General features: G+C 44.3%; 1 long non-coding RNA gene across 6 annotated transcripts; it reads right to left on the bottom strand.

Annotated features, from left to right (window-relative positions):
* Nucleotides 1-4,880: 4,880 nt before the first annotated feature.
* LOC109742853 (uncharacterized) lies at nt 4,881-14,086 on the bottom strand. 6 transcript variants are annotated; one of them, XR_006666336.2, is made up of 9 exons: nt 13,431-14,086; nt 13,205-13,350; nt 11,705-11,832; nt 9,706-11,591; nt 9,194-9,458; nt 8,950-9,091; nt 8,141-8,401; nt 7,795-8,045; nt 4,881-7,721 (listed from the first exon to the last, which is right to left on the bottom strand). It is a non-coding gene; the product is annotated as an uncharacterized lncRNA (long non-coding RNA). The 6 variants fall into 6 exon arrangements; XR_005762266.3 differs by having other exon boundaries at nt 7,422-7,721; nt 10,805-11,591; nt 13,431-14,083; XR_006666337.2 differs by lacking the exon at nt 9,706-11,591 and having other exon boundaries at nt 7,422-7,721; nt 11,705-11,858; nt 13,431-14,079.
* Nucleotides 14,087-22,447: the final 8,361 nt, after the last annotated feature.

The following is a 22,447-nucleotide window of genomic DNA, read 5'->3' as shown; positions in this document are numbered from 1 at the left end:
CCCACCAAGGCCCAAGGCGCATGGGAGAGTGGGAGGGGGCAAACCCTAGGTCCAGATGGGCCTTAAGGCCCACCCTAGTGGCGCCCCCCTCTCCTCCCCTTGGCCGCCCCCCTTGGATGGGATCTAGGGCTGGCCGCCTCCTCTTGGGGGTGGAAACCCTAAGGGGGCGCAGCCCCCTCCCCCCCTATATATAGTTGAGGTTTGAGCTGCCCAAGATACATGAGAACGTCTCTCTTTCGGCGCAGCCCTACCCCTCTCCCTCCTCCTCTTCTCCCGCGATGCTTGGCGAAGCCCTGCGGGATTGCCACGCTCCTCCACCACCACCACGCCGTCGTGCTGCTGCTGGATGGAGTCTTCCCCAACCTCTCCCTCTCTCCTTGCTGGATCAAGGCGTGGGAGACGTCACCGGGCTGCACGTGTGTTGAACGCGGAGGCACCGTTCTTCGGTGCTTAGATCGGAATCAACCGCGATCTGAATCGCTACGAGTACAACTCCTTCATCCACGTTCTTGCAACGCTTCCGCATCGCGATCTACAAGGGTATGTAGATCCACTCCCCTTCCCCTCGTTGCTAGAGTACTCCATAGATTGATCTTGGTGATGCGCAGAAAATTTTGAATTTCTGCTACGTTCCCCAACAGTGGCATCATGAGCTAGGTCTATGCGTAGTTTCTATGCACGAGTAGAACACAAAGTAGTTGTGGGCGTCGATGTTGTCAATTTACTTGCCGTTACTAGTCTTATCTTGTTTCGGCGGCATTGTGGGATGAAGCGGCCCGGACCGACCTTACACGTACGCTTACGTGAGACAGGTTCCACCGACTGACATGCACTAGTTGCATAAGGTGGCTAGCGGGTGTCTGTCTCTCCCACTTTAGTCGGAACGGATTCGATGAAAAGGGTCCTTATGAAGGGTAAATAGAAATTGGCATATCACGTTGTGGTTTTACGTAGGTAAGAAACGTTCTTGCTAGAAACCTATACAAGCCGCGTAAAAACTTGCAACAACAATTAGAGGACGTCTAACTTGTTTTTGCAGCATGTGCTATGTGATGTGATATGGCCAGAAGATGTGATGAATGATATATGTGATGTATGAGATTGATCATATTCTTGTAATAGGAATCACAACTTGCATGTCGATGAGTATGACAACCGGCAGGAGCCATAGGAGTTGTCTTTATTTTTTGTATGACCTGCGTGTCATTGAATAACGCCATGTAAATTACTTTACTTTATTGCTAAGCGCGTTAGCCATAGAAGTAGAAGTAATCGTTGGCGTGACAACTTCATAAAGACACAATGATGGAGATCATGATAATGGAGATCATGGTGTCATGCCGGTGACGAAGATGATCATGGTGCCCCGAAGATGGAGATCAAAGGAGGAAAATGATATTGGCCATATCATGTCACTATTTGATTGCATGTGATGTTTATCATGTTATACATCTTATTTGCTTAGAGCGACGGTAGTAAGTAAGATGATCCCTTATAATAATTTCAAGAAAGTGTTCCTCCTAACTGTGCACCGTTGCGAAGGTTCGTTGTTTCGAAGCACCATGTGATGATCGGGTGTGATAGATTCTAACGTTCGAATACAACGGGTGTTGACGAGCCTAGCATGTACAAACATGGCCTCGGAACACATGCGAAACACTTAGGTTGACTTGACGAGCCTAGCATGTACAGACATGGCCTCGGAACACAAGAGACCGAAAGGTCGAACATGAGTCGTATAGTAGATACGATCAACATGGAGATGTTCACCGGTGATGACTAGTCCGTCTCACGTGATGATCGGACATGGCCTAGTTTGACTCGGATCATGTATCACTTAGAAGACTAGAGGGATTTCTATCTGAGTGGGAGTTCATTAATCAGATGAACTCAATTATCATGAACATAGTCAAAAGATCTTTGCAAATTATGTCATACGCTTTAGTTCTACTGTTTAAGATACGTTCCTAGAGAAAATTTAGTTGAAAGTTGGTAGTAGCAATTATGCGGACTGGGTCCGTAAACTGAGGATTGTCCTCATTGCTGCACAGAAGGCTTATGTCCTTAATGCACCGCTCGGTGTGCTGAACCTCAGCGTCGTCTATAGATGTTGCGAAACATCTGACACACACGTTTTGATGACTACGTGATAGTTCAGTGCATATTGCTAACGGTTTAGAATTGTGGCACCAAAGACGGTTTTGAAACGTCGCAGAACATATGAGATGTTCCGAAGACTGAAATTGGGATTTCAGACTAGTGCCCACGTCAAGAGGTATGAGACCTCTCACAAGTTTCTTAAGCCTGCAAACTAAGGGAGAAAAGCTCAATCGTTGAGCATGTGCTCATATTGTCTGAGTATCACAATCGCTTGAATCGGTGGGAGTTAATCTCCCAGATGAGATAGTGATGGTTCTCCATAGTCACTGCCACCAAGCTAGTAGAGCTTCGTGATGAACTATAACATATCAGGGATAGTTATGATGATCCTTGAGCTATTCACGATGTTTGACACCGCGAAAGTAGAAATCAAGAAGGAGCATCAATTGTTGGTGGTTAGTAAAACCACTAGTTTCTAGAAGGGCAAGGGCAAAAGGGATACTTCATGAAACAGCAAATCGTTTGCTGCTCTAGTGAAGAATCCCAAGATTGAACCCAAACCCGAGACTAAGTGCTTCTGTAATGAGGGGAACGGTCACTGAAGCAGTACTACCCTAGATACTTGGTAGATGAGAAGGCAGGCAAGGTCGACAGAAGTATATTGGATATACGTTATATGAATGTGTACTTTACTAGTACTCCTAGCAGCACCAGGGTATTAGATACCGGTTCGGTTGCTAAGTGTTAGTAACACGAAATAAAAGCTGCAGAATAAACAGAGACTAGCTAAAGGTGAGATGACGATATGTGTTGGAAGTGTTTCCAAGGTTGATGTGATCAAGCATCGCATGCTCCCTCTACCATCGAGATTTGGTGTTTGCGTTGAGCATGATTGGATTATGTTTATCGCAATACGGTTATTCATTTAAGGAGAATAATGGTTACTCTGTTTATTTGAATAATACCTTCAATGGTCTTGCACCTAAAATGAATCTCGGTCGTAGTGATACACATGTTCGTGCCAAAAGATATAAAATAGTAATGATAGTTCCACATACTTGTGGCACTGCCATTTGAGTCATATTGGAATGGAACGCATGAAGAAGCTCCATGTAGATGGATCTTTGGACTCAGTCGTTTTTGAAAAGATTGAGACATGCGAACCATGTCTATTGGTATATATGCATGAAGAAACTCCATGCAGATGGATCGTTTGGACTCACTTGATTTTGAATCACTTGAGACATGCAAATCATACCACATGGGCAAGATGACTGAAAGTCCTCGTTTTCAGTAAGATGGAACAAGAGAGCAACTTATTGGAAGTAATACATTTTGATGTATGCAGTCCAATGAGTGCTGAGGCATGCAGTGGATATCGTTATGTTCTTACTTCACAGATGATTTGAGTAGATGCTGAGTGTATTTGCTTGATGAAACACAAGTCTGAATTCTTGAAAGGTTCAAGTAATTTTAGAGTGAAGTTGAAGATCGTCGTGACAAGAGGATAAAATGTCTGTGATATGATCATAGAGATGAGTATCTGAGTTACGAGTTTGGCACACAATTAAGACATTGTGGAAAGTGTTTCACAATTAATACCGCCTGGAACACCATAGTGTGATGGTGTGTCCGGACATCATAGCTGCACCCTATTGGATATGGTGCATACCATGATGTCTCTTATCAAATTACCACTATCGTTTGTGGGTTAGGCATTAGAGACAACCGCATTCACTTTAAAAGGGGCACCACGCAATTCTATTGAGACGACACCGCTTAGAGAAACCTAAGTTGTCGTTTCTTAAAAGTTTGGGGTTGCGATGCTTATGTGAAAAAGTTTCAGGCTGATAAGCTCGAACCTAAAGCGGATAAATGCATCTTCATAGAAAACCCAAAACAGTTGGGTATACCTCCTATTTCAGATCTGGGAGCAAAAGTGATTGCTTCTAGAAACGAGTCCTTTCTCGAGGAAAAGTTTCTCTCGAAAGAATTGAGTGGGAGGATGGTGGAGACTTGATAAGGTTATTGAACCGTCGCTTCAACTAATGTGTAGCAGGGCACAGGAAGTTGTTCCTGTGGCACCTACACCAATTGAAGTGGAAGCTTATGATAGTGATCATGAAACTTCGGATCAAGTCACTACCAAACCTCGTAGGACGACGAGGATGCGTGCTACTTCAGAGTGGTACGTGATCCTGTCTTGAAAGTCATGTTGTTAGACAACAATGAACCTACGAGCTATGGAGAAGCGATGGTGGGCCCATATTCCGACAAATGGTTAGAAGCCATGAAATCCGAGATAAATAGATCTTTGAGAAGAAGACGGACGTGGACGGTAATGTTACCGTCTATGAAGCTCGACTTGTGGCAAAGAGTATTTCCACAACTTCAAGGAGTTGACTACGATGAGATTTTCTCATCCGTAGCGATGCTTAAGTCTGTCGGAATCATGTTAGCATTAGCTGCATTTATGAAATCTGGCAGATGGATGTCAAAACAAGTTTCCTTACCAGTTTTCGTAAGGAAAGGTTGTATGTGATACAATCAGAAAGGTTTTGTCGATCCTAAGGATGCTAAATGGTATGCTAGCTCCAGCAATCCTTCCATGGACTAGAGCAAGCATCTCGGAGTCAGAATATACGCTTTGATGGAGTGATCAAAGTTTTTGGGTTTATACAAAGTTTGTTAGAAACTTGTATTTACAATAAAGTGAGTGGGAGCGCTACAACATTTCTGATAAGTATATGTGAACGACATATTGTTGATCCGAAATGATGTAAAATTTCTGGAAAGCATAAAGGGTTGTTTGAAAGGAGTTTTTCAAAGGAAGACCTGGATAAAAGCTGCTTACATATTGGGCATCAAGATCTATGGAGATAGATCAAGACGTCTGATGATACTTCCAAAGAACGCACACCTTGACATGATTTTGAAAGAGTTCAAAATAGATTAGCAAAGAAGGAGTTCTTGGCTATGTTACAAGGTGTGAATATTGAGTAAGACTCAAGACCTGACCACAGTAGAAGAGAGAGAAAGGACGAAGGTCGTCCCCTATGCTTCAGACGTAGGCTCTACAGTATGCTATGCTGAGTACCGCACATGAAGTGTGCCTTGCCATGAGTTGGTCAAGGGGTACAATAGTGATCCGGGAATGGATCACATGACAGCGGTCGAACTTATCCTTAGTATCTAGTGGACTAAGGAATTTTCTCGATTATGGAGGTGAAAGGGAGTTCGTCGTAAAGGGTTACGTCGATGCGAACCTTGACACTAATCCGGATGACTTTGAGTAGTAAACCGGATTCGTATAGTAGAGCAATTATTTGAAATGGCTCCAAATAGCACGTGGTAGCATCCACAAGATGACATAGATATTTGTAAAGCACACTCGGATCTGAAAGGTTCAGACCCGTCGACTAATAACCTCTCTCACAAGCATAACATGATCAAACCAGAACTCATTGAGTGTTAATCACATAATGATGTGAACTAGATTGTTGACTCTAGTAAACTCTTTGGATGTTGGTCACATGGTGATGTGACCTGTCAGTGTTAATCACATTGTGATGTGAACTAGATTATTGACTCTAGTGCAAGTGGGAGACTGTTGGAAATATGCCCTAGAGGCAATAATAAATAGGTTATTATTATATTTCCTTGTTCATGATAATCGTTTATTATCCATGCTAGAATTGTATTGATAGGAAACTCAGATGCATGTGTGGATACATAGACAACACCATGTCCCTAGTAAGCCTCTAGGAGACTAGCTCGTTGATCAATAGATGGTTACGGTTTCCTGACCATGGACATTGGATGTCGTTGATAACGGGATCACATCATTAGGAGAATGATGTGATGGACAAGACCCAATCCTAAGCCTAGCACAAGATCGTGCAGTTCGTTTGCTCAGAGCTTTTCTAATGTCAAGTATCAGTTCCTTAGACCATGAGATTGTGCAACTCCCGGATACCGTAGGAATGCTTTGGGTGTACCAAACGTCACAACGTAACTGGGTGGCTATAAAGGTGCACTACAGGTATCTCCGAAAGTGTCTGTTGGGTTGGCACGAATCGAGACTGGGATTTGTCACTCCGTGTAAACGGAGAGGTATCTCTGGGCCCACTCGGTAGGAAATCATCATAATGTGCACAGTGTGACCAAGGAGTTGATCACGGGATGATGTGAGTTACGGAACGAGTAAAGAGACTTGCCGGTAACGAGATTGAACAAGGTATTGGGATATCGACGATCGATTCTCGGGCAAGTAACGTACCGATTGACAAAGGGAATTGAATACGGGATTGATTGAATCCCCGACATCGTGGTTCATCCGATGAGATCATCGTGGAACATGTGGGAGCCAACATGGGTATCCAGATCCCGCTGTTGGTTATTGACCGGAGAACGTCTCGGTCATGTCTGCATGGTTCCCGAACCCGTAGGGTCTACACGCTTAAGGTTCGATGACGCTAGGGTTATAGGGAAAGCATGTACGTGGTTACCGAATGTTGTTCGGAGTCTCGGATGAGATCCCGGACGTCACGAGGAGTTCCAGAATGGTCCGGAGGTAAAGATTTATATATGGGAAGTCCTGTTTTGGTCACCGGAAAAGTTTCGGGTGATATCGGTAATGTACCGGGACCACCGGGAGGGTCCCGGGGGTCCACCAAGTGGGGCCACCAGCCCCAGAAGGCTGCGTGGACCAAGTGTGGGAGGGGACCAGCCCCAGGTGGGCTGGTGCGCCCCCCACCAAGGCCCAAGGCGCATGGGAGAGTGGGAGGGGGCAAACCCTAGGTCCAGATGGGCCTTAAGGCCCACCCTAGTGGCGCCCCCCTCTCCTCCCCTTGGCCGCCCCCCTTGGATGGGATCTAGGGCTGGCCGCCTCCTCTTGGGGGTGGAAACCCTAAGGGGGCGCAGCCCCCTCCCCCCTATATATAGTTGAGGTTTGAGCTGCCCAAGATACATGAGAACGTCTCTCTTTCGGCGCAGCCCTACCCCTCTCCCTCCTCCTGTTCTCCCGCGGTGCTTGGCGAAGCCCTGCGGGATTGCCCCGCTCCTCCACCACCACCACGCCGTCGTGCTGCTGCTGGATGGAGTCTTCCCCAACCTCTCCCTCTCTCCTTGCTGGATCAAGGCGTGGGAGACGTCACCGGGCTGCACGTGTGTTGAACGCGGAGGCACCGTTCTTCGGTGCTTAGATCGGAATCAACCGCGATCTGAATCGCTACGAGTACGACTCCTTCATCCGCGTTCTTGCAACGCTTCCGCACGCGATCTACAAGGGTATGTAGATCCACTCCCCTTCCCCTCGTTGCTAGAGTACTCCATAGATTGATCTTGGTGATGCGCAGAAAATTTTGAATTTCTGCTACGTTCCCCAACATATCTGACCCAGCACGAGCGCATATGTTATGACGGATTAATCCCCAAACCTAACCAGCTCCATGCATGGCATCTAGGTAAAGGATCGAGCTCCGACAGATGAAAGATCGGTTCACCACTTGGTCTCTTTGGAAGTGAGCAAGGTGCTGGGCCAGGATGTCCCTAGCATTTTTCGTCCATCTCTTGAGGATGTGCCGCTTCGGTATCTGCGTCACGCCAACATAATCTATCACCTGAAACAAGCAAAATGAAACATTATTTTTCACGGACAGATGAGCAACGACCAACATTGTGATCCCAAAATACCTTGAAAGCATGGCAGCACAGCATTCCCATGTGAGTGAAATGCCCGCATTCACACTCGAACCACTCGCCATCGTCCAACATGGTCACCTCATAAACAACCTTGCTCCACTTCCCACGGTTGTCGGCATTGTTGTGTCTTGCAATGTACTTCTTCTTCCTTTCAATTTCCTCGACCTAGTAAGCCCCATCCTCGAAAACATTGCAGGGCATTTGCACCGGCAAGACCGGCTGTTTTGCTGCTCAGGCCTCCCCTGCAAAAGGAAGTTATCAGCTGCAGTTAAGATAGCCGCATAGCCAATGAACAAGCAAATTACAAGAAAACAAGTGTTGTCTTATGTGTACTCACCGAGCATCCACACACAATTTCCTGCATACCTTTCGTCAGCTCGACATTCAGATCGCTCTTGCCATATCTTATACCAAATCCGAGCTCCCATGAATAAAGATTGTAGAAATCATACGTTCCCCGAGAGTCAAAACTCATTCCAGTTTCTGGCTTGACCACATTGTCTGATGGCTTATCAGCGTACCTCCTGATTGTTTCTTCGAATGGAGTAACTCTGCCAACGCACGGTGTCTATCAGGGGGTGCACGGCCAACTCTCAACCTGCAAAAAAGAAATCCAAGTTTTTTTTGACTCTGCTCACTTGGTAGCAACATCTGTTTGTTTAGCATGGTTTCATTCCATTTTTCTGATCGGTGACAAAATCCACCTAAGAACAGACAATGCTATCTGCGAAAAATGGATCAGCATTGCATTTTACAACTACATCATCAGACAGTGACCAGCAGCAGAAGTTTATTCATTTGCCACAGCCTGAGACTTTGAGAGGTCAGCCAATTAACACTACTAAGCACAGCTTCAGATATGTGCAACAACATAGACAAATAAATTTGTCAGTCAATTTTCATCTCGTTTTTCTAGCAAGGTATCACATTTCTTGATTTGTGTCATGATTTTATGTACAAACAGACCATATTATCAGTGACACATGGATCAGCATTTACAGCCTCACCACGAATTAGCGATCAAACACCACAAATTAATTTGTTGCCATCGCATCAGGTTCTAAGAGGCTAGCCAATCGATAATAGTAAGCACAATTGCAGACATCTCCATCGACATAGGCATGTAAATTGCAGAGTCAATCTCACCTCTTAGTCCATCCTGGTGCCTCTGGGTTCACTTTCCCGGATGATTCCACGGACTGAGTCGGGGACTCCTTTCTCTTGCCTCCTGTGTCATCGCAGGGCACTCGCAGCGGCAAGACCAGCTATTCTGTTGCTCTGGTTTTCCCTGCAATTTTTTCCACTCTATCAGCTATTTAAATATGAATTCCAGTGCAATAATTATGAAAGATAATGTCAAAGATAATTTCAAAAGGTTTTAAGTGCTGACCGAGCATCCACAGACGATCTCTTGCAAACACTTTGTCCGCTCGACGTTCAAACGGCTCTTGCCATATCTTATACCAAATTCAACCTCCCAAGAATACAAGTTATAGAAATCGTATGCTTCTCCAAGGGAATCAAAACTCATACAAATCTCTGGCTTTATTACATTGTCTGACGGTTTATCAGCGCATCTCCTTATTGTTTCCTCTAAAGGAGTGACTCTACCAGCACAGGGTGCTCTATCCGGAGGGGCACGCCCAATTCGTAACCTGAAATTAAATGCACTGTTTTTTCATATGCCTTGAACTTATGTACAATGCCAACAGGGGATGGGCAAGACTTCTTTTTTGTTCTTAGCTCATAGAATCACATGATAGGCTATACAGGTTAATTAAGCACAATGGGCAACAATTTTTAGGTGCCTTCAGTATGAATGCCACTCAAACATATCTAATAATGGGCACACAAAAAATCCTACTAATTTGCAATTAATAACAGTAGTGATTGCACGTATACCTTCTTGTCCATCCCGGTGCCTCCGGGTTCACCTTACCGGTGGACTCGGCCGACTGGGTCGGCGACTGCTTCCTCTTTCCAGTGTATTTGTTTCGCTCAGAAGAATCACCGAGGTAGAGTTCTATTGTGTTACCGGGCTCGGGATGGCCAACAAATCAAAATGTAGAGTTCTGCTAGTCATTCACTTGCATTAACTTTTGGATTAAGAATGTAGATATCTGTTGTGTTACCGGGCTCGGGATGGCCAACAAATCAAAATGACCAGCTGCCCGCTAAGGTATTGTTTCACTTACAAGTCGTACTCTCAAATTCAAGTTTATTTCTCATACAAAATCGTTCCTTTCTATTTTCAAGACTTGGGTAGCCAATCAAGTCATGCACAAGAGAGACACTTTTGAATAGCTCTCTATAAACTTTGCTTCTGAGGATTATTGCTCTACAAAACAATTACCTTCAGATGTAATACTTCCCCTTGAGATGTAGTAATTCACCTTACTATTCCTTTTGATGTTAGATGTGTAACTGTTCTACCGTCAAGAAAGATATTGATTAGTTGCTGGTAATTTTTTCACGGATTAGCTTTCCAGTTAAATGTGGTCTTGGGCACTGAATTTGAAAGGATTTTTCGCCAATTTGTGATTTCACCTACACTTGTGTGATTAAAAAGTAGAGAAGATGTATAGATGAAGCTGGATAGCTCGTATACTTCCAATTTTCAGTACGTGCATACTCCCTCCGTCCGGTGAAGAGTGTACATCTAGAAATTTTATGACAAATTATGGAGTTGAGTAAAAAATGCATTGGAAAGGTGCAAGCCACTATCTCTCTCCTCTTTAATTACCCGCCTTCCAATGAGCTAAGTGCATGTAGAAATTAAGAAGACCATGTGTAGATTGCTATTGGTCTTGATTACCGTGTGATGAGAGAGAAGTATTTTTGCCAACTTTAAAATGCATTGGAAAGATAGAAGTACACTCTTTTGTGGACAAATTTTGAACCTAGATGTACACTCTTCACTGGACGGAGGGAGTATGTCAATACGTGGATAAGTGAGAGCTGGTTAGCTAGTACATAGATGGAAGCAAGCAACTAGAATCACCTTTGCCTGTTGAGATGCATCGAGCTCACGCCTTCTTCAAGTGTGACCCAACGACCTCCCGCGGCATCTCGCCACCGGCCACGGCCGCGCCCGCCGACTGGGTGCACGCACTGTGGTTCCACCTTCTACGAGGGAGCGGGTCGGCCACAGCCTTGGACTCGCTGGAGGCGGGCGGAGCTAGCCGCGACGGCCCCCGTCTTCCCACCGGCCAAGGATACAGCCCCGTGCGGTGCAGCGCCGCTGAAGCGAGCGGAGTTAGCTTAGCTTGCACGGACCCCATCTTGCCTCCAGTCAAGGCCACTGCCCCACGCGGCGCAGCAGGCCGGAGGCGGGCGGCGCTAGCCGCGACAACTCCCGTCTGGCCGCCAGCTACGGCGCCGAGCGGCGGACCTCACCTCGTTGGAATCCTCTTTCACGGAGCTGTACAAGGAGTGGCTTTGGAGTGTGGAACAGGATAAGGCAAGGCAAAAAGATATTCTGTAAATTAGGAAAAAGGAATTGTGGCTGTTTGAGTGATGGGTTCCGTCAGGACACGGTTGGCCGCTGGCTGGGCCTGCAACAGACGGCGCGTGTCTACGCAGCAGACGGCGATTACGTTTCTGATCTTTGGGTCAGGTTCTCGTGACGGACCCGATCCACGGCTCGGCTCGTCAGGGTAACGTGCATTTCACAAGGACGAGCCCGGGCGCTCGCGTACATCACTATTCATCTCCGTATATCGCCAGTCGACGTCAATTTTTTTCATCAGTATTTCCTGCCATGGACCCACTAGGGCAAATCCCTAGAGCTGAACGTACGATCGAGATAACATGTTCAGATGCAGCCCATCTCAGCAACACCGCTCTCCACCTTCAAATAAATACATTCAAGAAAAAGTAAAAATTAAAGGACAGATTTAACCTGCTTCTGCCGGGCGAGGACGACGGCAATGGCGAAGTGGACGTCCGACTCGGTGGCTGGCGCTTCTCCAGTCGTTGGCAACGGCGTGCTCTTTTGAGAAATATGTAGGCCTGCTCATGCACCCTGCACTATTGTTGTTGTCACTGGATCAGACCTACACTTTGATCAACAAACATAAAAACAAATAGAAGGATACATGAAAGCACAAACATTATTCAATATGTACACTACAACTTCCATGCAGTTAAGAATTTTAAATTAGATGGCAAACAACATACATGGATTGAGCTCTTACTCAAAATAATGTTCCTACAAGCTTTCCTAATATGCTAATGCTCATCATCTATAACCACATAAGCCAATCAGCACCATCGAGTGCCCATCAGTAAGAATGAGGGAAAATGGAAGTGGCTGGACAGGAGGTGTTCTCCTGAGAATGCAAATGCTTAATAAAATGAAACACTGAAGATCTGTTGTTCCTCTTCCTCTCCCTTCCTCAAGCTACTGTCTAACCAAAATATGGCAGGATTTGATCTTCGATTAGTTGGACAGAGATATCTCATGCAGAATGTACTAACAGAAGCAGAATACACTGACAATGAGGGGGGGGTCGCCCCAAGATGATCTGATTGTTAGTCACACACTGAGAAGCTAAACCAACAACATGGTATTCGACCAATAACCTTATACATATCATCATTCATATAATCCAATTAAAGCATTCTGGATTGCAAGATGAACTTCACAACTACAGATTTAATTTACCCATGAATTGAACCAAAAGTTGCAGAAGCCACCCAGTTGGTCATTCTTCAAACCAGGTCAAAATAGATATACATTCCGTAGGAGTGATTTAACTACTTACCACAAAAATATCATATAAAAACACCCATCCAAACATATTATGCACAGTATAATGACAGAAGCAAAATATACACTGACAATCAGGGGCCATGGCCATCAAAAGTATACTGACAGAAGCAAAATATATACTGACAATCAGGGGGCATGGCCATCAAAAGTATACTGACAGAAGCAAAATATACAAAGGGCTATCTTTGTCATGCAAGGCTTCTAAGATTGTAATGGCTAACATAAAAGGAAATATCAGGGCACAAAGAGAAAAATTAGCCTGAATCACCACTAACACCAGCCTAGAAATATACATCGACTTGAAATACACACACCAGCCTGCATTATTTATGGACCCAAAATACACACACCAGCCTGCAGTTTTGGACATGGCTCATTTTGCTACAAAGACTTGGAGTACTATCTGAACTTATGCCCAACTATTCCGCTAAGGCACTGTCAAATACTATTTTTGGTGTGGTTTGTTATTCAGTTAATTTGCTTGTCTCACCAGTTTGGCTAACAAATGTCATGTTATCAGTCTGAGGGGATGAACAATTCATCAACTGAAAAAGTGTAATCTAGTTGCTTGTACCAGTCTCAATCATGGCAGGTAATATTTAGATCTAGGGTAGATAGGGGGCTCACCAGTGCTGGGTGGGAGGTGAAGAGGGAGGGGTGTTGGCCTGCTCCTCCACAACCACCTCCTCTGGCCGATCTACATGCTGCACCTATAGAGACGGGATGAGGCAGGGGAGGTCGAAGAACCCGCAGCAGCTTCCCCATTTGCCTTCCTTCACATAACAGCAGGCACTCACGCATCAAAAAAAGAAGAAAAACCAAAGGAAGAAAAAAGATGAGGAGGGATCCATACCGAGGCTCTTGGAGGGGATGATGCGTCCCCTACGCCGCCACCTTTGCCTCGCCTCGCCGTTCCTCCTTCCCTCCAGCAGGAGCCGGGGCCGGGGCGGGGGTTAGGGTTTGGGCGTTAGGAGGGAGAGAGAGAGGTGAGGCGGGAGGAAGAGGAGAGGGGGCGGCACGAGTGCGGGCAGAGCAGACGGACGCGGCATGGGTCGCCGGCCGGACGAAGGAGGTGATGGCGGCGGGGAGCAGACGGGCGTGGGCGCGGCAGCCGCCGCCGCCGTCGCCGGATTAGGAGCGAGTGAGGGAGGGAGGGAGGCGGCTGCGGGAGGAGAGGAAGCGAGCGAGGGAGGAGGCGGCGGGGCGGCACGGCAGGGAGGCGGGAGGAAGGAGGAGAGGGCGGCGGCGTGAGGAAGGAGGAGAGGGCGGCGCGGTCGCGGGAGAAGGAGGCGGCGGCTAGGCCGGCCTCATCGCGCGCGGCCACCATCTCTCTAGATGGGCGGCGTGAGGCCAGGGATGGGTGCCCGGGCGAGCGGCGGCGGCGGCGCCGGTGGCAGGGCGGGGAGGCGGGCGCGGGGTAGGGTTTGGAGGGGGAGAGAGAGGTGAGGGCGCGGCGCGCGTGCGGGAGGAGCGGGCGCGAGTGCGGGAGTGCGCGAGGAGGCGGCGGCTAGGTCATCTCCAGAGGAGCCACTGTGATTTATACCCTTGTGTGTGAAATGACAGAAATGCCTCGGCGGGCCAGCGTAATTACGCGCGGTGGCACGAGCGAGACGGTAACTATTCATTCCTGCAGTAACTTTTTTTGATCCGACGGACGAGGTCTTCCAGGAACGATATCCAACGGTCCAGAACGCATCAAAAATTTGATTCGACGGCCGAGAGTCGCTGAGCTCTGAGAACCCATGTAGGAGGTTTCATCTCTTATTTCTGGACGTTGCTTACTTTAATAGGCGTTGCGGTGGCTGGTGGGTGCGAAATTGAGAATAAACTAAATGATGGACATAGCGATTCTATAAATAACTACAAGGGCTGGGCGCACTCCACTACGTCATTGGTGTCATTGGGTCTTCATAAAAAAAATTACTTCCTTTGTTTCAAAATATAAGGTATATTAATTTTTTACAAAAGTTGAAGCTCTTTAAGTTTGCCCAAATTTGTAGAAGAATATATCAATATTCTTTTTTTAACACAGTACGTACAGACACAATCACTCATATAAACGGGCATCACCTTATGGGTAGTAACATAGACTAGTAACATACACATGTTACTAGTCTATATTACTATCTCTATAGTGGGGAGTAACATATGTGTGGTAACATGCAACACTTTATTTATTAGGCTATAGACTCATTTTGCCTTGATATGTGTGATGTTACTCATACTACTAGTAACTAGCTATGTTACCACTTCCCTCCATTTCTTCATTTATTGCTTGCCACATCATCTATTTTATTTAGATATGTGTGATGTTATTACCTATGTTAGACTACCCACAGTGGGAGTAACATAGTAACATCACACATATCTAGGTTAAATAGATGATGTGGCAATGCAATAAATGAAGAAAGAGATGGAAATGGTAATATAACTAGTTACTACTAGTATGAGTAACATCACACATATCAAGGCAAGATGTGTCTATAGCCTAATAAATGAAGTGCTCCATGTTACCACACATATGTTACTCCCCACTGTAGAGATAGTAACATAGACTAGTAACATGCTCATGTTACTAGTCTATGTTACTACCCATTGTGGCTAGTCTACTCTCACTGTGGGTAGTCTGAACACACACACACCCTACCTCTGTGAGCACCTCCGAGAGACTCGGGATTTGAACCCTGGTGGGCTGGGGTGCCTGGGAATATCACTGTCCACCTAACCATCCCAACCACAGGTTGGTTCGCAAATATATCAATATTCGGAATATCAAATTGGTACCATTAGATTCATCATGAAATCAATTTTCATATTTTATTTTTTTAGTATTGTGGTTGTCAATATTTTTGACTCTAAATTTGGTCAAAATTAAAGAAATCTGATTTTCAAGAAACAAATACACCTTATATATTGAAACTGCAAGAGTATTTGGTTTGGCGAGTGTGTGTGCGTGTGTGTGTGGGGGGGGGGGGGGTGATGGAGTGTGTTTTCTTTTTATTTGTAATACGGTATCTTTTTTTTGCCTTAATTGGATCTCTAATTAGGACAAAAACAAGTCTATTATTTGTGTTCCATTGCTTCCATCGCCCACACATACATATGCATCCATCCCAATCAGACCCTCACACGGCCCTAATTGGCCTTACACTGTTGATTCTCTACCCACAAATACTAGGTTCCTCTTGATTATAGTTTTAAATAGCGGACTATCTCAACGTTATAGCGTTTGGAAGGGCATTTTGCTAATTCATTTAGCGCCATTTAGCATCGTATAGTATAATTTAGCGCGCTATGGCACCAATTTAGCGTGCTAACGCTTCTGCCAAAATTTGCCATAGCCCGACATTTAAAACTTTACTCTTGACTACTTCACAATCCACACGATTGTAATTATATCCATTCCTCGAGATTAACTCCAAACAACAAACCAATAAACAAATTAAGCCAAAAATAAAACATTTAAGTAGCAAGATGTTAACTGGATCTCTTTTTTGTTTGCCTTAAAACTTTACTCTTGACTACTTGACGATCCACACGATTGTAATTATATGCATTCCTCGAGATTAACTCCAAACAACAAACCAATAAACAAATTAAGCGAAAAATAGAACATTTAAATAGCAAGATATTAACTTGACATTTAAATAGAACATCTAAAATACGAATATTTATTTTGGGGCTTAACTGGATCTCTAATTAGGAAAAAAAAGAGTTTCTATTATTTGTGTTCCATTGCTTCCATCGCCCGCACATACATATGGATCCATCCCAATCAGACCCTCACACGGCCGTAATTGGCCTTACACTGTTGACTACCCATAAATACTGGGTTCCTCTTGATCATAGTTTAAGTAGCGGGTTATCTCAACACTATAGTGTTTGGAAGGGCATCATGCTAAGCCGTTTAGCGCCATTTAGCATGGTATAGTACAACTTAGTGCGCTATAGCACCAATTTAGAGTGCTAACGCTTCTGCCAAAATTTGCCATAGCCCGACATTTAAAAGCTTACTCTTGACTCCTTGACGATCCACACGATTGTAATTATATCCATTCCTCGAGATTAACTCCAAACAACAAACCAATAAACAAATTTAAACGAAAAATAGAACATTTAAATAGCAAGACCCTCATGTCTCACTGTCCTTTGTTCTTCAATTCGCACATAGCAGGAAAATTGTCAAACTAAAAATTGAGCAACATAATGATAGATGTACTAAATTTGGACGCATGTCATGCAACGACCGCAATGCATGACGAGCAGCTAGCAGAACGTATTTCCTAATCAAACCGCATGAAGCAGGCATCAGACACGCACATCGATCTATCACACATAGCCCTAATTTGTCTGTACCAGGGTATTGTGCTCCGGTCAAAATGAGGCTTGGTAACATGCAGTAGCTACATGCATGTTTCTTCCTCGAACAGTTACTAACTCCAAGTAGAGAAGTACCTAGCTAATCGCTGAAGAACCGTGAACAACACTAGTCGAGGAATTGCTTTGGTGAACATGTCTAGCTGAGTGCCTTGTCTGCGGGACTGCCACCAGACCCACGTACCCTGCAACGTCCGCGTTCATCAACTGAGTTGCTGCCACAATTCCCCCACATTATTATGCAGTCATTGCGGACAAGAACCACTCGATTAGCGCTGGAACCATTTACATCACGAGTTCCAAGTTGTAGTGAAGGCCTTTGTTGTCCGTTCGATCTCCCCGGTAGTGGAAAGCAGTCTAAAAAGTGCCATGTAGAGTTGCGGTGGTTGAGGAAGTAGGACTTCCGAGACCGCAAAGACAAACTCATTGCCACTGCATAGCTTGCATCTATATATACCTCGTTCCAGCAATTGTGATGGACCGTGAACGCGCTAGCTTCTTTCCTGAAGCCTCCCGTTCCCATCATTTACCCCAAAGAGTGCACATGTCCACATTCTTTGATACTTGCTCTTTTCCTCTACCAATGCATGTTGCTCCTTTTATAGTAGGCGTTGCGGTGGCTGATGGAGGAGAATGAACTAAATGATGAAGGGAGAAGTAGGATATAGCTTTTCTATAAATAATGTGCTATTCTGGGGGTTCTTTTATGTTACTCCTTATCTCTTTCATATTCACAAAAGGGGGTGTTTTATACGTTTGTGTGGCAAACCTAGCATATGATTATTTTATTTATTTATAAAAAACATATCATATTGTTTTAAGTTTCTAAGTATTTAAAACTGTTGAAATATGAGATGGGCTTAGAGCCCATATGACAATTTCAGATTTAATCTCTAAGGGCCCATGTAGGTGGCATGACAAGGTGGTGGAAAGTTTAGTCCCACCCCGGAAGTGGAAGGAGAGTTGGAGTGGTTTATAAGGGGTTCTCTCCCTCATGCTATTGGAGCTTGAGAAGAAAAGAAGCCCTCGCGCACTCCTCCTCCTCTGCTGCCGCCGGCGACTCCGTCCCGTTCACTGGGTAGCGACTACGCGACTGCTCGCTTCTGTTCCCGATTGGAGAGTACACATCGTTTATCCCCCTCTCGTGTTTCTTTCTGTTGTAGCAGTACTAGCAATATGCGTGTGCGTAGTACATGCTCTGTTAGATTGTAATCAGTGTGTTATCAATGTTGTCCATGTCATGCTCATGGATTAATTTAATCGAAAAACTGCCTATTTACTCATCAAAAACATTAGCTTACGTGTTGTCTAAATCCTACTAAAGACATGTTCAAAACTCACTTTATGTGAAACTAGAGGGTGTACTAGCTTTTTTTGCGGAAAGAGGGTGTACTAGCTTGACCTAGAAGTCTCACTATTCCTTTGGTAGAAAAAATAGAGTTTCTATTATTTGTGTTTCATTGCCCCGCTCGTTCGCACATGCATATGGGCCCAGTACAATGGGGCCCCTCGAACGACCCAAAGGAAAGAGAACATTTAAATAGCAAGACACTCCCGTCTCACTTGCCTTTCCTCAGCTCACACATAGCAAGAGAACTGTCAAGCCAAAATTGAGCAACATTAGCCTGTCGCTTAGAGGTCATGTTGCTGTTTGTGCCGTGTCATTCTCCGCTGCCGCTAATGCTTCATCTTCTAAGAAATGTTGGTAGTTGGTAACTTGGACACCAATTTGCAAAAAGTTGCACACAATGGCAAGGACGATTTAGATGTCGTGTTGTGTCGTGGAGAACTAGAGATATATGCGAGATCAATCAAGTCAGCGGGGCGACGTAGCCGAGTTTGACAAGGTCTAAGGGACTATGTAGTTGACGTAGTCGAGATGCCACTGCCAAGACGTAAGTCACCCCGCCAAGCTAGAAAAAAGGTCACGGCCACCTACCATACAGAAGTCCCATTGCCAAGCACTATGAACTCGACAAGATGATGCAAATGATGTGTGTGATGTTTCTTATTTTTATTCTCTCCTTAGTATATTAATGACTTAGGCTCGATGACACATGCTATATATGCAAGGAGAAGTGTAACCTTCAACACAAATTTAGGCACCTTGGAATCTGCAAGTATCTGGCTCAGCTTATGTTGTTGCATAGGCTAGTGTGTTGGCCACCTGGGAAGGGCCGACCAGCTCGCCGGGCCTTCCCGACTCTGCATGTGTCATCCTTTCCGTTGCATCCCTCGAATCTCTACGTGGAACCCATGGACAATACCACATCGAGCAGCCGTTGTAGCCGCAGACAGATGTGGGCGATCAGGTTAGTTCCTCCCCCATGTAGCGACATATATCAAGGCTCGGTATGATCGATCTGAAACTAGATCAACGATAATATCCATTCTACTCGCGCTAGGGTTTGAGGAGAGGCGTCTCGGGAGGAAAGGATAATATCCAAGTTGTCCCCTGCGTCCTTGCCAATTCCTATTTATTTGGCGCTTATAGCGCCAAGTAGTTTGTTATTGGTATGTGGCACACACCCCTGCCTGGCGCTTCCTTTCTAACGGGCCGACACTAGCTAGCTCTCTGGTCTATGGAAGCTTCCATGTAGTTTTAGGAAACTTCAAGCTCCAGTTTTTTTAGTGTTTATTTTCTTGTTTTTTTAGTCAGTTTAGTTTGATTTCGTTCGTTTTTTCTTTTTGCCTCTTTTTTCTTTTTGTTTTTAAGTTCCATTTTATAAAAAGATGAACTTTTAAAAAATAGTCAACTTCTAATAAATTAGTGGACCTATTTTTTTATTCATTTTATAAATTCATGAACTTTTAAAACAAACTCATGATTTTTTTACAAACTCCAGAATATTTCCAAATTCATGAAAATTTTCAAACTCACTATTGGTTTCAAACTCATGAACTTTTTCAAATCCGTGATTTTTTTGAATTGGGGAACAATTTTTCAATTTTCTAAAGATTTTTTCAACTCGTTGTTATTTTGTTTTTAAAATAAAATAAAATTTTGTGAACTTTTTATAGAAAAGTGTATAGTCCACAGTCTTGGTCAACGGTCAAATGGTCAACCGAGCCAGCGAATGGGGCGGACAAGCGAGCAATCCAGAAAGTGTGTTGTTGTGATGGCCCACGCGAGTGTGGCGCGTGAACACTGGATTGCCAGCTGTCACATAAGGCATCGAACAGGAGGTCTCTGCGTCCTTATAGTAGACAGAGGCATAACAAATAGCAACTAACTAAGAGTTACCCCTCACTGGACTCCCACAGGGATCACTTATGTGGCATAGGAGTGCGCCCAGCCACTGCCACGCGTTGTATGCTAGGCGTTTCGTCTGTATTTTGATTTCTTTTATTTTTTTTGTACGTGTTTTCATGATTTAGATGGTTTTTTTTGACGTGGCATTCGGCGTTTCAGTTTTTGCCTGGTTTTCCCTATGATTTGGAGATTCTTTTTTTGCAAATCACAACTGTGCTTCTCGAAAAGGAAAGAAGCTATGTTTCCGCAAGAAGCACATTTTTGCTTCTTGTGAAAGCACAGACTATTTCTGCGAGAAGCACAGCTCTGCTTCTCAAAAAGAAAAAAAAATGTGCTTCCATATGAAGCACATATTTACTTCTCATGGAAGCGCACATTTGCTTTCGCGAGATGCACAACTATGCTTCTCGAAAAAGGGGGAAAAGTGAAAAACCGCAAACGTACTTCCAGGCTCTGGTTTTTCTCTTCTGTTTTCTGTGTATTTGTTTTTTTGTATTCATTTTTTCATGAATAGAAGTTCGATGAAACCTATTAATATCGGATCTAGCATCAAAGATCTCGACGCAAGAAATCTAACAGTGAAATGGTTCGGCATTTGGACATGTAGTTTAAGAGATAAAATGTTTGAATAAACAAATCTAGAAAAAAAATAGAACTCCCAGTTTGCGACATGTGACACATGTAGTACACCACCTGCCAATGTCTGAGAAGTGGGGAGCGGCCTTTCCAAGGGATAACCCTTAACTAGTAATTTCAGACATAACAGGGAGCGATAGGGAACATTAAATCGAGCGGGCTACAAATTTTCCATGTTATGTAGATCTAACTTTTACAACATTTTTATTTATATAGGTCCACCAAATGAAGAGATAGTATTTTCTGATTAACGCGGGAGTTTCTAGCTTAGATTTCTCTTTGCACTCCATATTCGGAAATTCGCTTTGGCACATGGGAGCGCGCGCTTCTGCCATCGGAAAAAATATTTCAAAGCGTGAAAAATTTCAAACTGAAATTTGGCGCACACATCTCGACATTAGATCATCTATAGCAGACTCCGTAAAAAGTCAGACCCGAAAAACGCGTTTATAGTTTGCTGCAGATTAGATTTGCGGGGCGAATTCGTGTGCTGCAAATCTGACCCCGTATATGTCTCAATGGAGCCTCTGCCGCCATGTGTCGAGTAGATGTACGAGGAGTTCATGGTGGAAAACAAAGTTAATACTGACAAGCTGTGTTGACCACAATCATTATGTATCAAAACCTTTTGTGTGCAAAAATGTCTCATTCAGTTGATCTTTAATGTGTTTGTGGGCAACCAACGAGCAGGGCCAGAGATGCACCAAGAGCATCCCCAGCTTTAGTTTGTTGCTTAGGACTAATATATATCTCTAGATGACTCTTAAGAAAAGAAGCAAATTGTCTAAATTAACGGATCAAACCTGACTACGACGAATAGCCTGGAGAAATGGACCATTTATGGGTCGTGCTTGTCGGCTGCTATCTTGAATGATGCATTTCACCCCTCTTGTATACAATCACCAATTAAGTGTGTTCTCTCCATGCTTCACCGGTCATTTCAACACCTCTCTCTTATAGTAACCGCTAGCAGAAACAATGCAGGAAAGAAATCATTGATATACAACCATCTTTTTCAGGGTGATTGGGATGCAACAACTTTCTCTTATACACGGTTTATCTGTTTGCAAAAAAATGGAATAATAAAGGGAAGGAAAGGATAATCAGAGAAAAATGCTGTATGACATTTACCTTGCATGGCATACAAACAACACGATCAAGAGGTGATAGAGGAGATGACCACGGAATGGAAAACCTATAAAAGTGCCATTTCTTACACACAAGTCAAAATCAAGTGTGTGGCCCATTCAACGTATACAATATTTGAATGTTTTGAGACTATTTTTGCGAATGCATGTACACACGATTAGAAATCATGCCCGTATATACCTTCTCCTTCCCGAACTATAAATTGTAATTGTTGGATGCTCAAATTTCATTTGAGAAAATACAACCCCAATCGCTCTGCTACCACTAAAATTTTGCCCTCCAACCAGTCTCAGAATATTTCTTTGCAACATGGTCCATCTCAGGTTATCTAACATTCTTAAGAAGTTGCTCCCCACTTCTATCTATTCTCTCAACATGCACACTATCCACATCATCACCATGCCACATCATCACCTAAATAGGAGCAACCCACTAAATAGTTCATCCCCACTATG

This window comes from Aegilops tauschii, chromosome 7 (genome assembly GCF_002575655.3).
Source record: "Aegilops tauschii subsp. strangulata cultivar AL8/78 chromosome 7, Aet v6.0, whole genome shotgun sequence".
Taxonomy (NCBI): domain Eukaryota; kingdom Viridiplantae; phylum Streptophyta; class Magnoliopsida; order Poales; family Poaceae; genus Aegilops; species Aegilops tauschii.
Note: the sequence above shows the minus strand (reverse complement) of the source record. Positions and strands in the feature narration are given on the sequence as shown.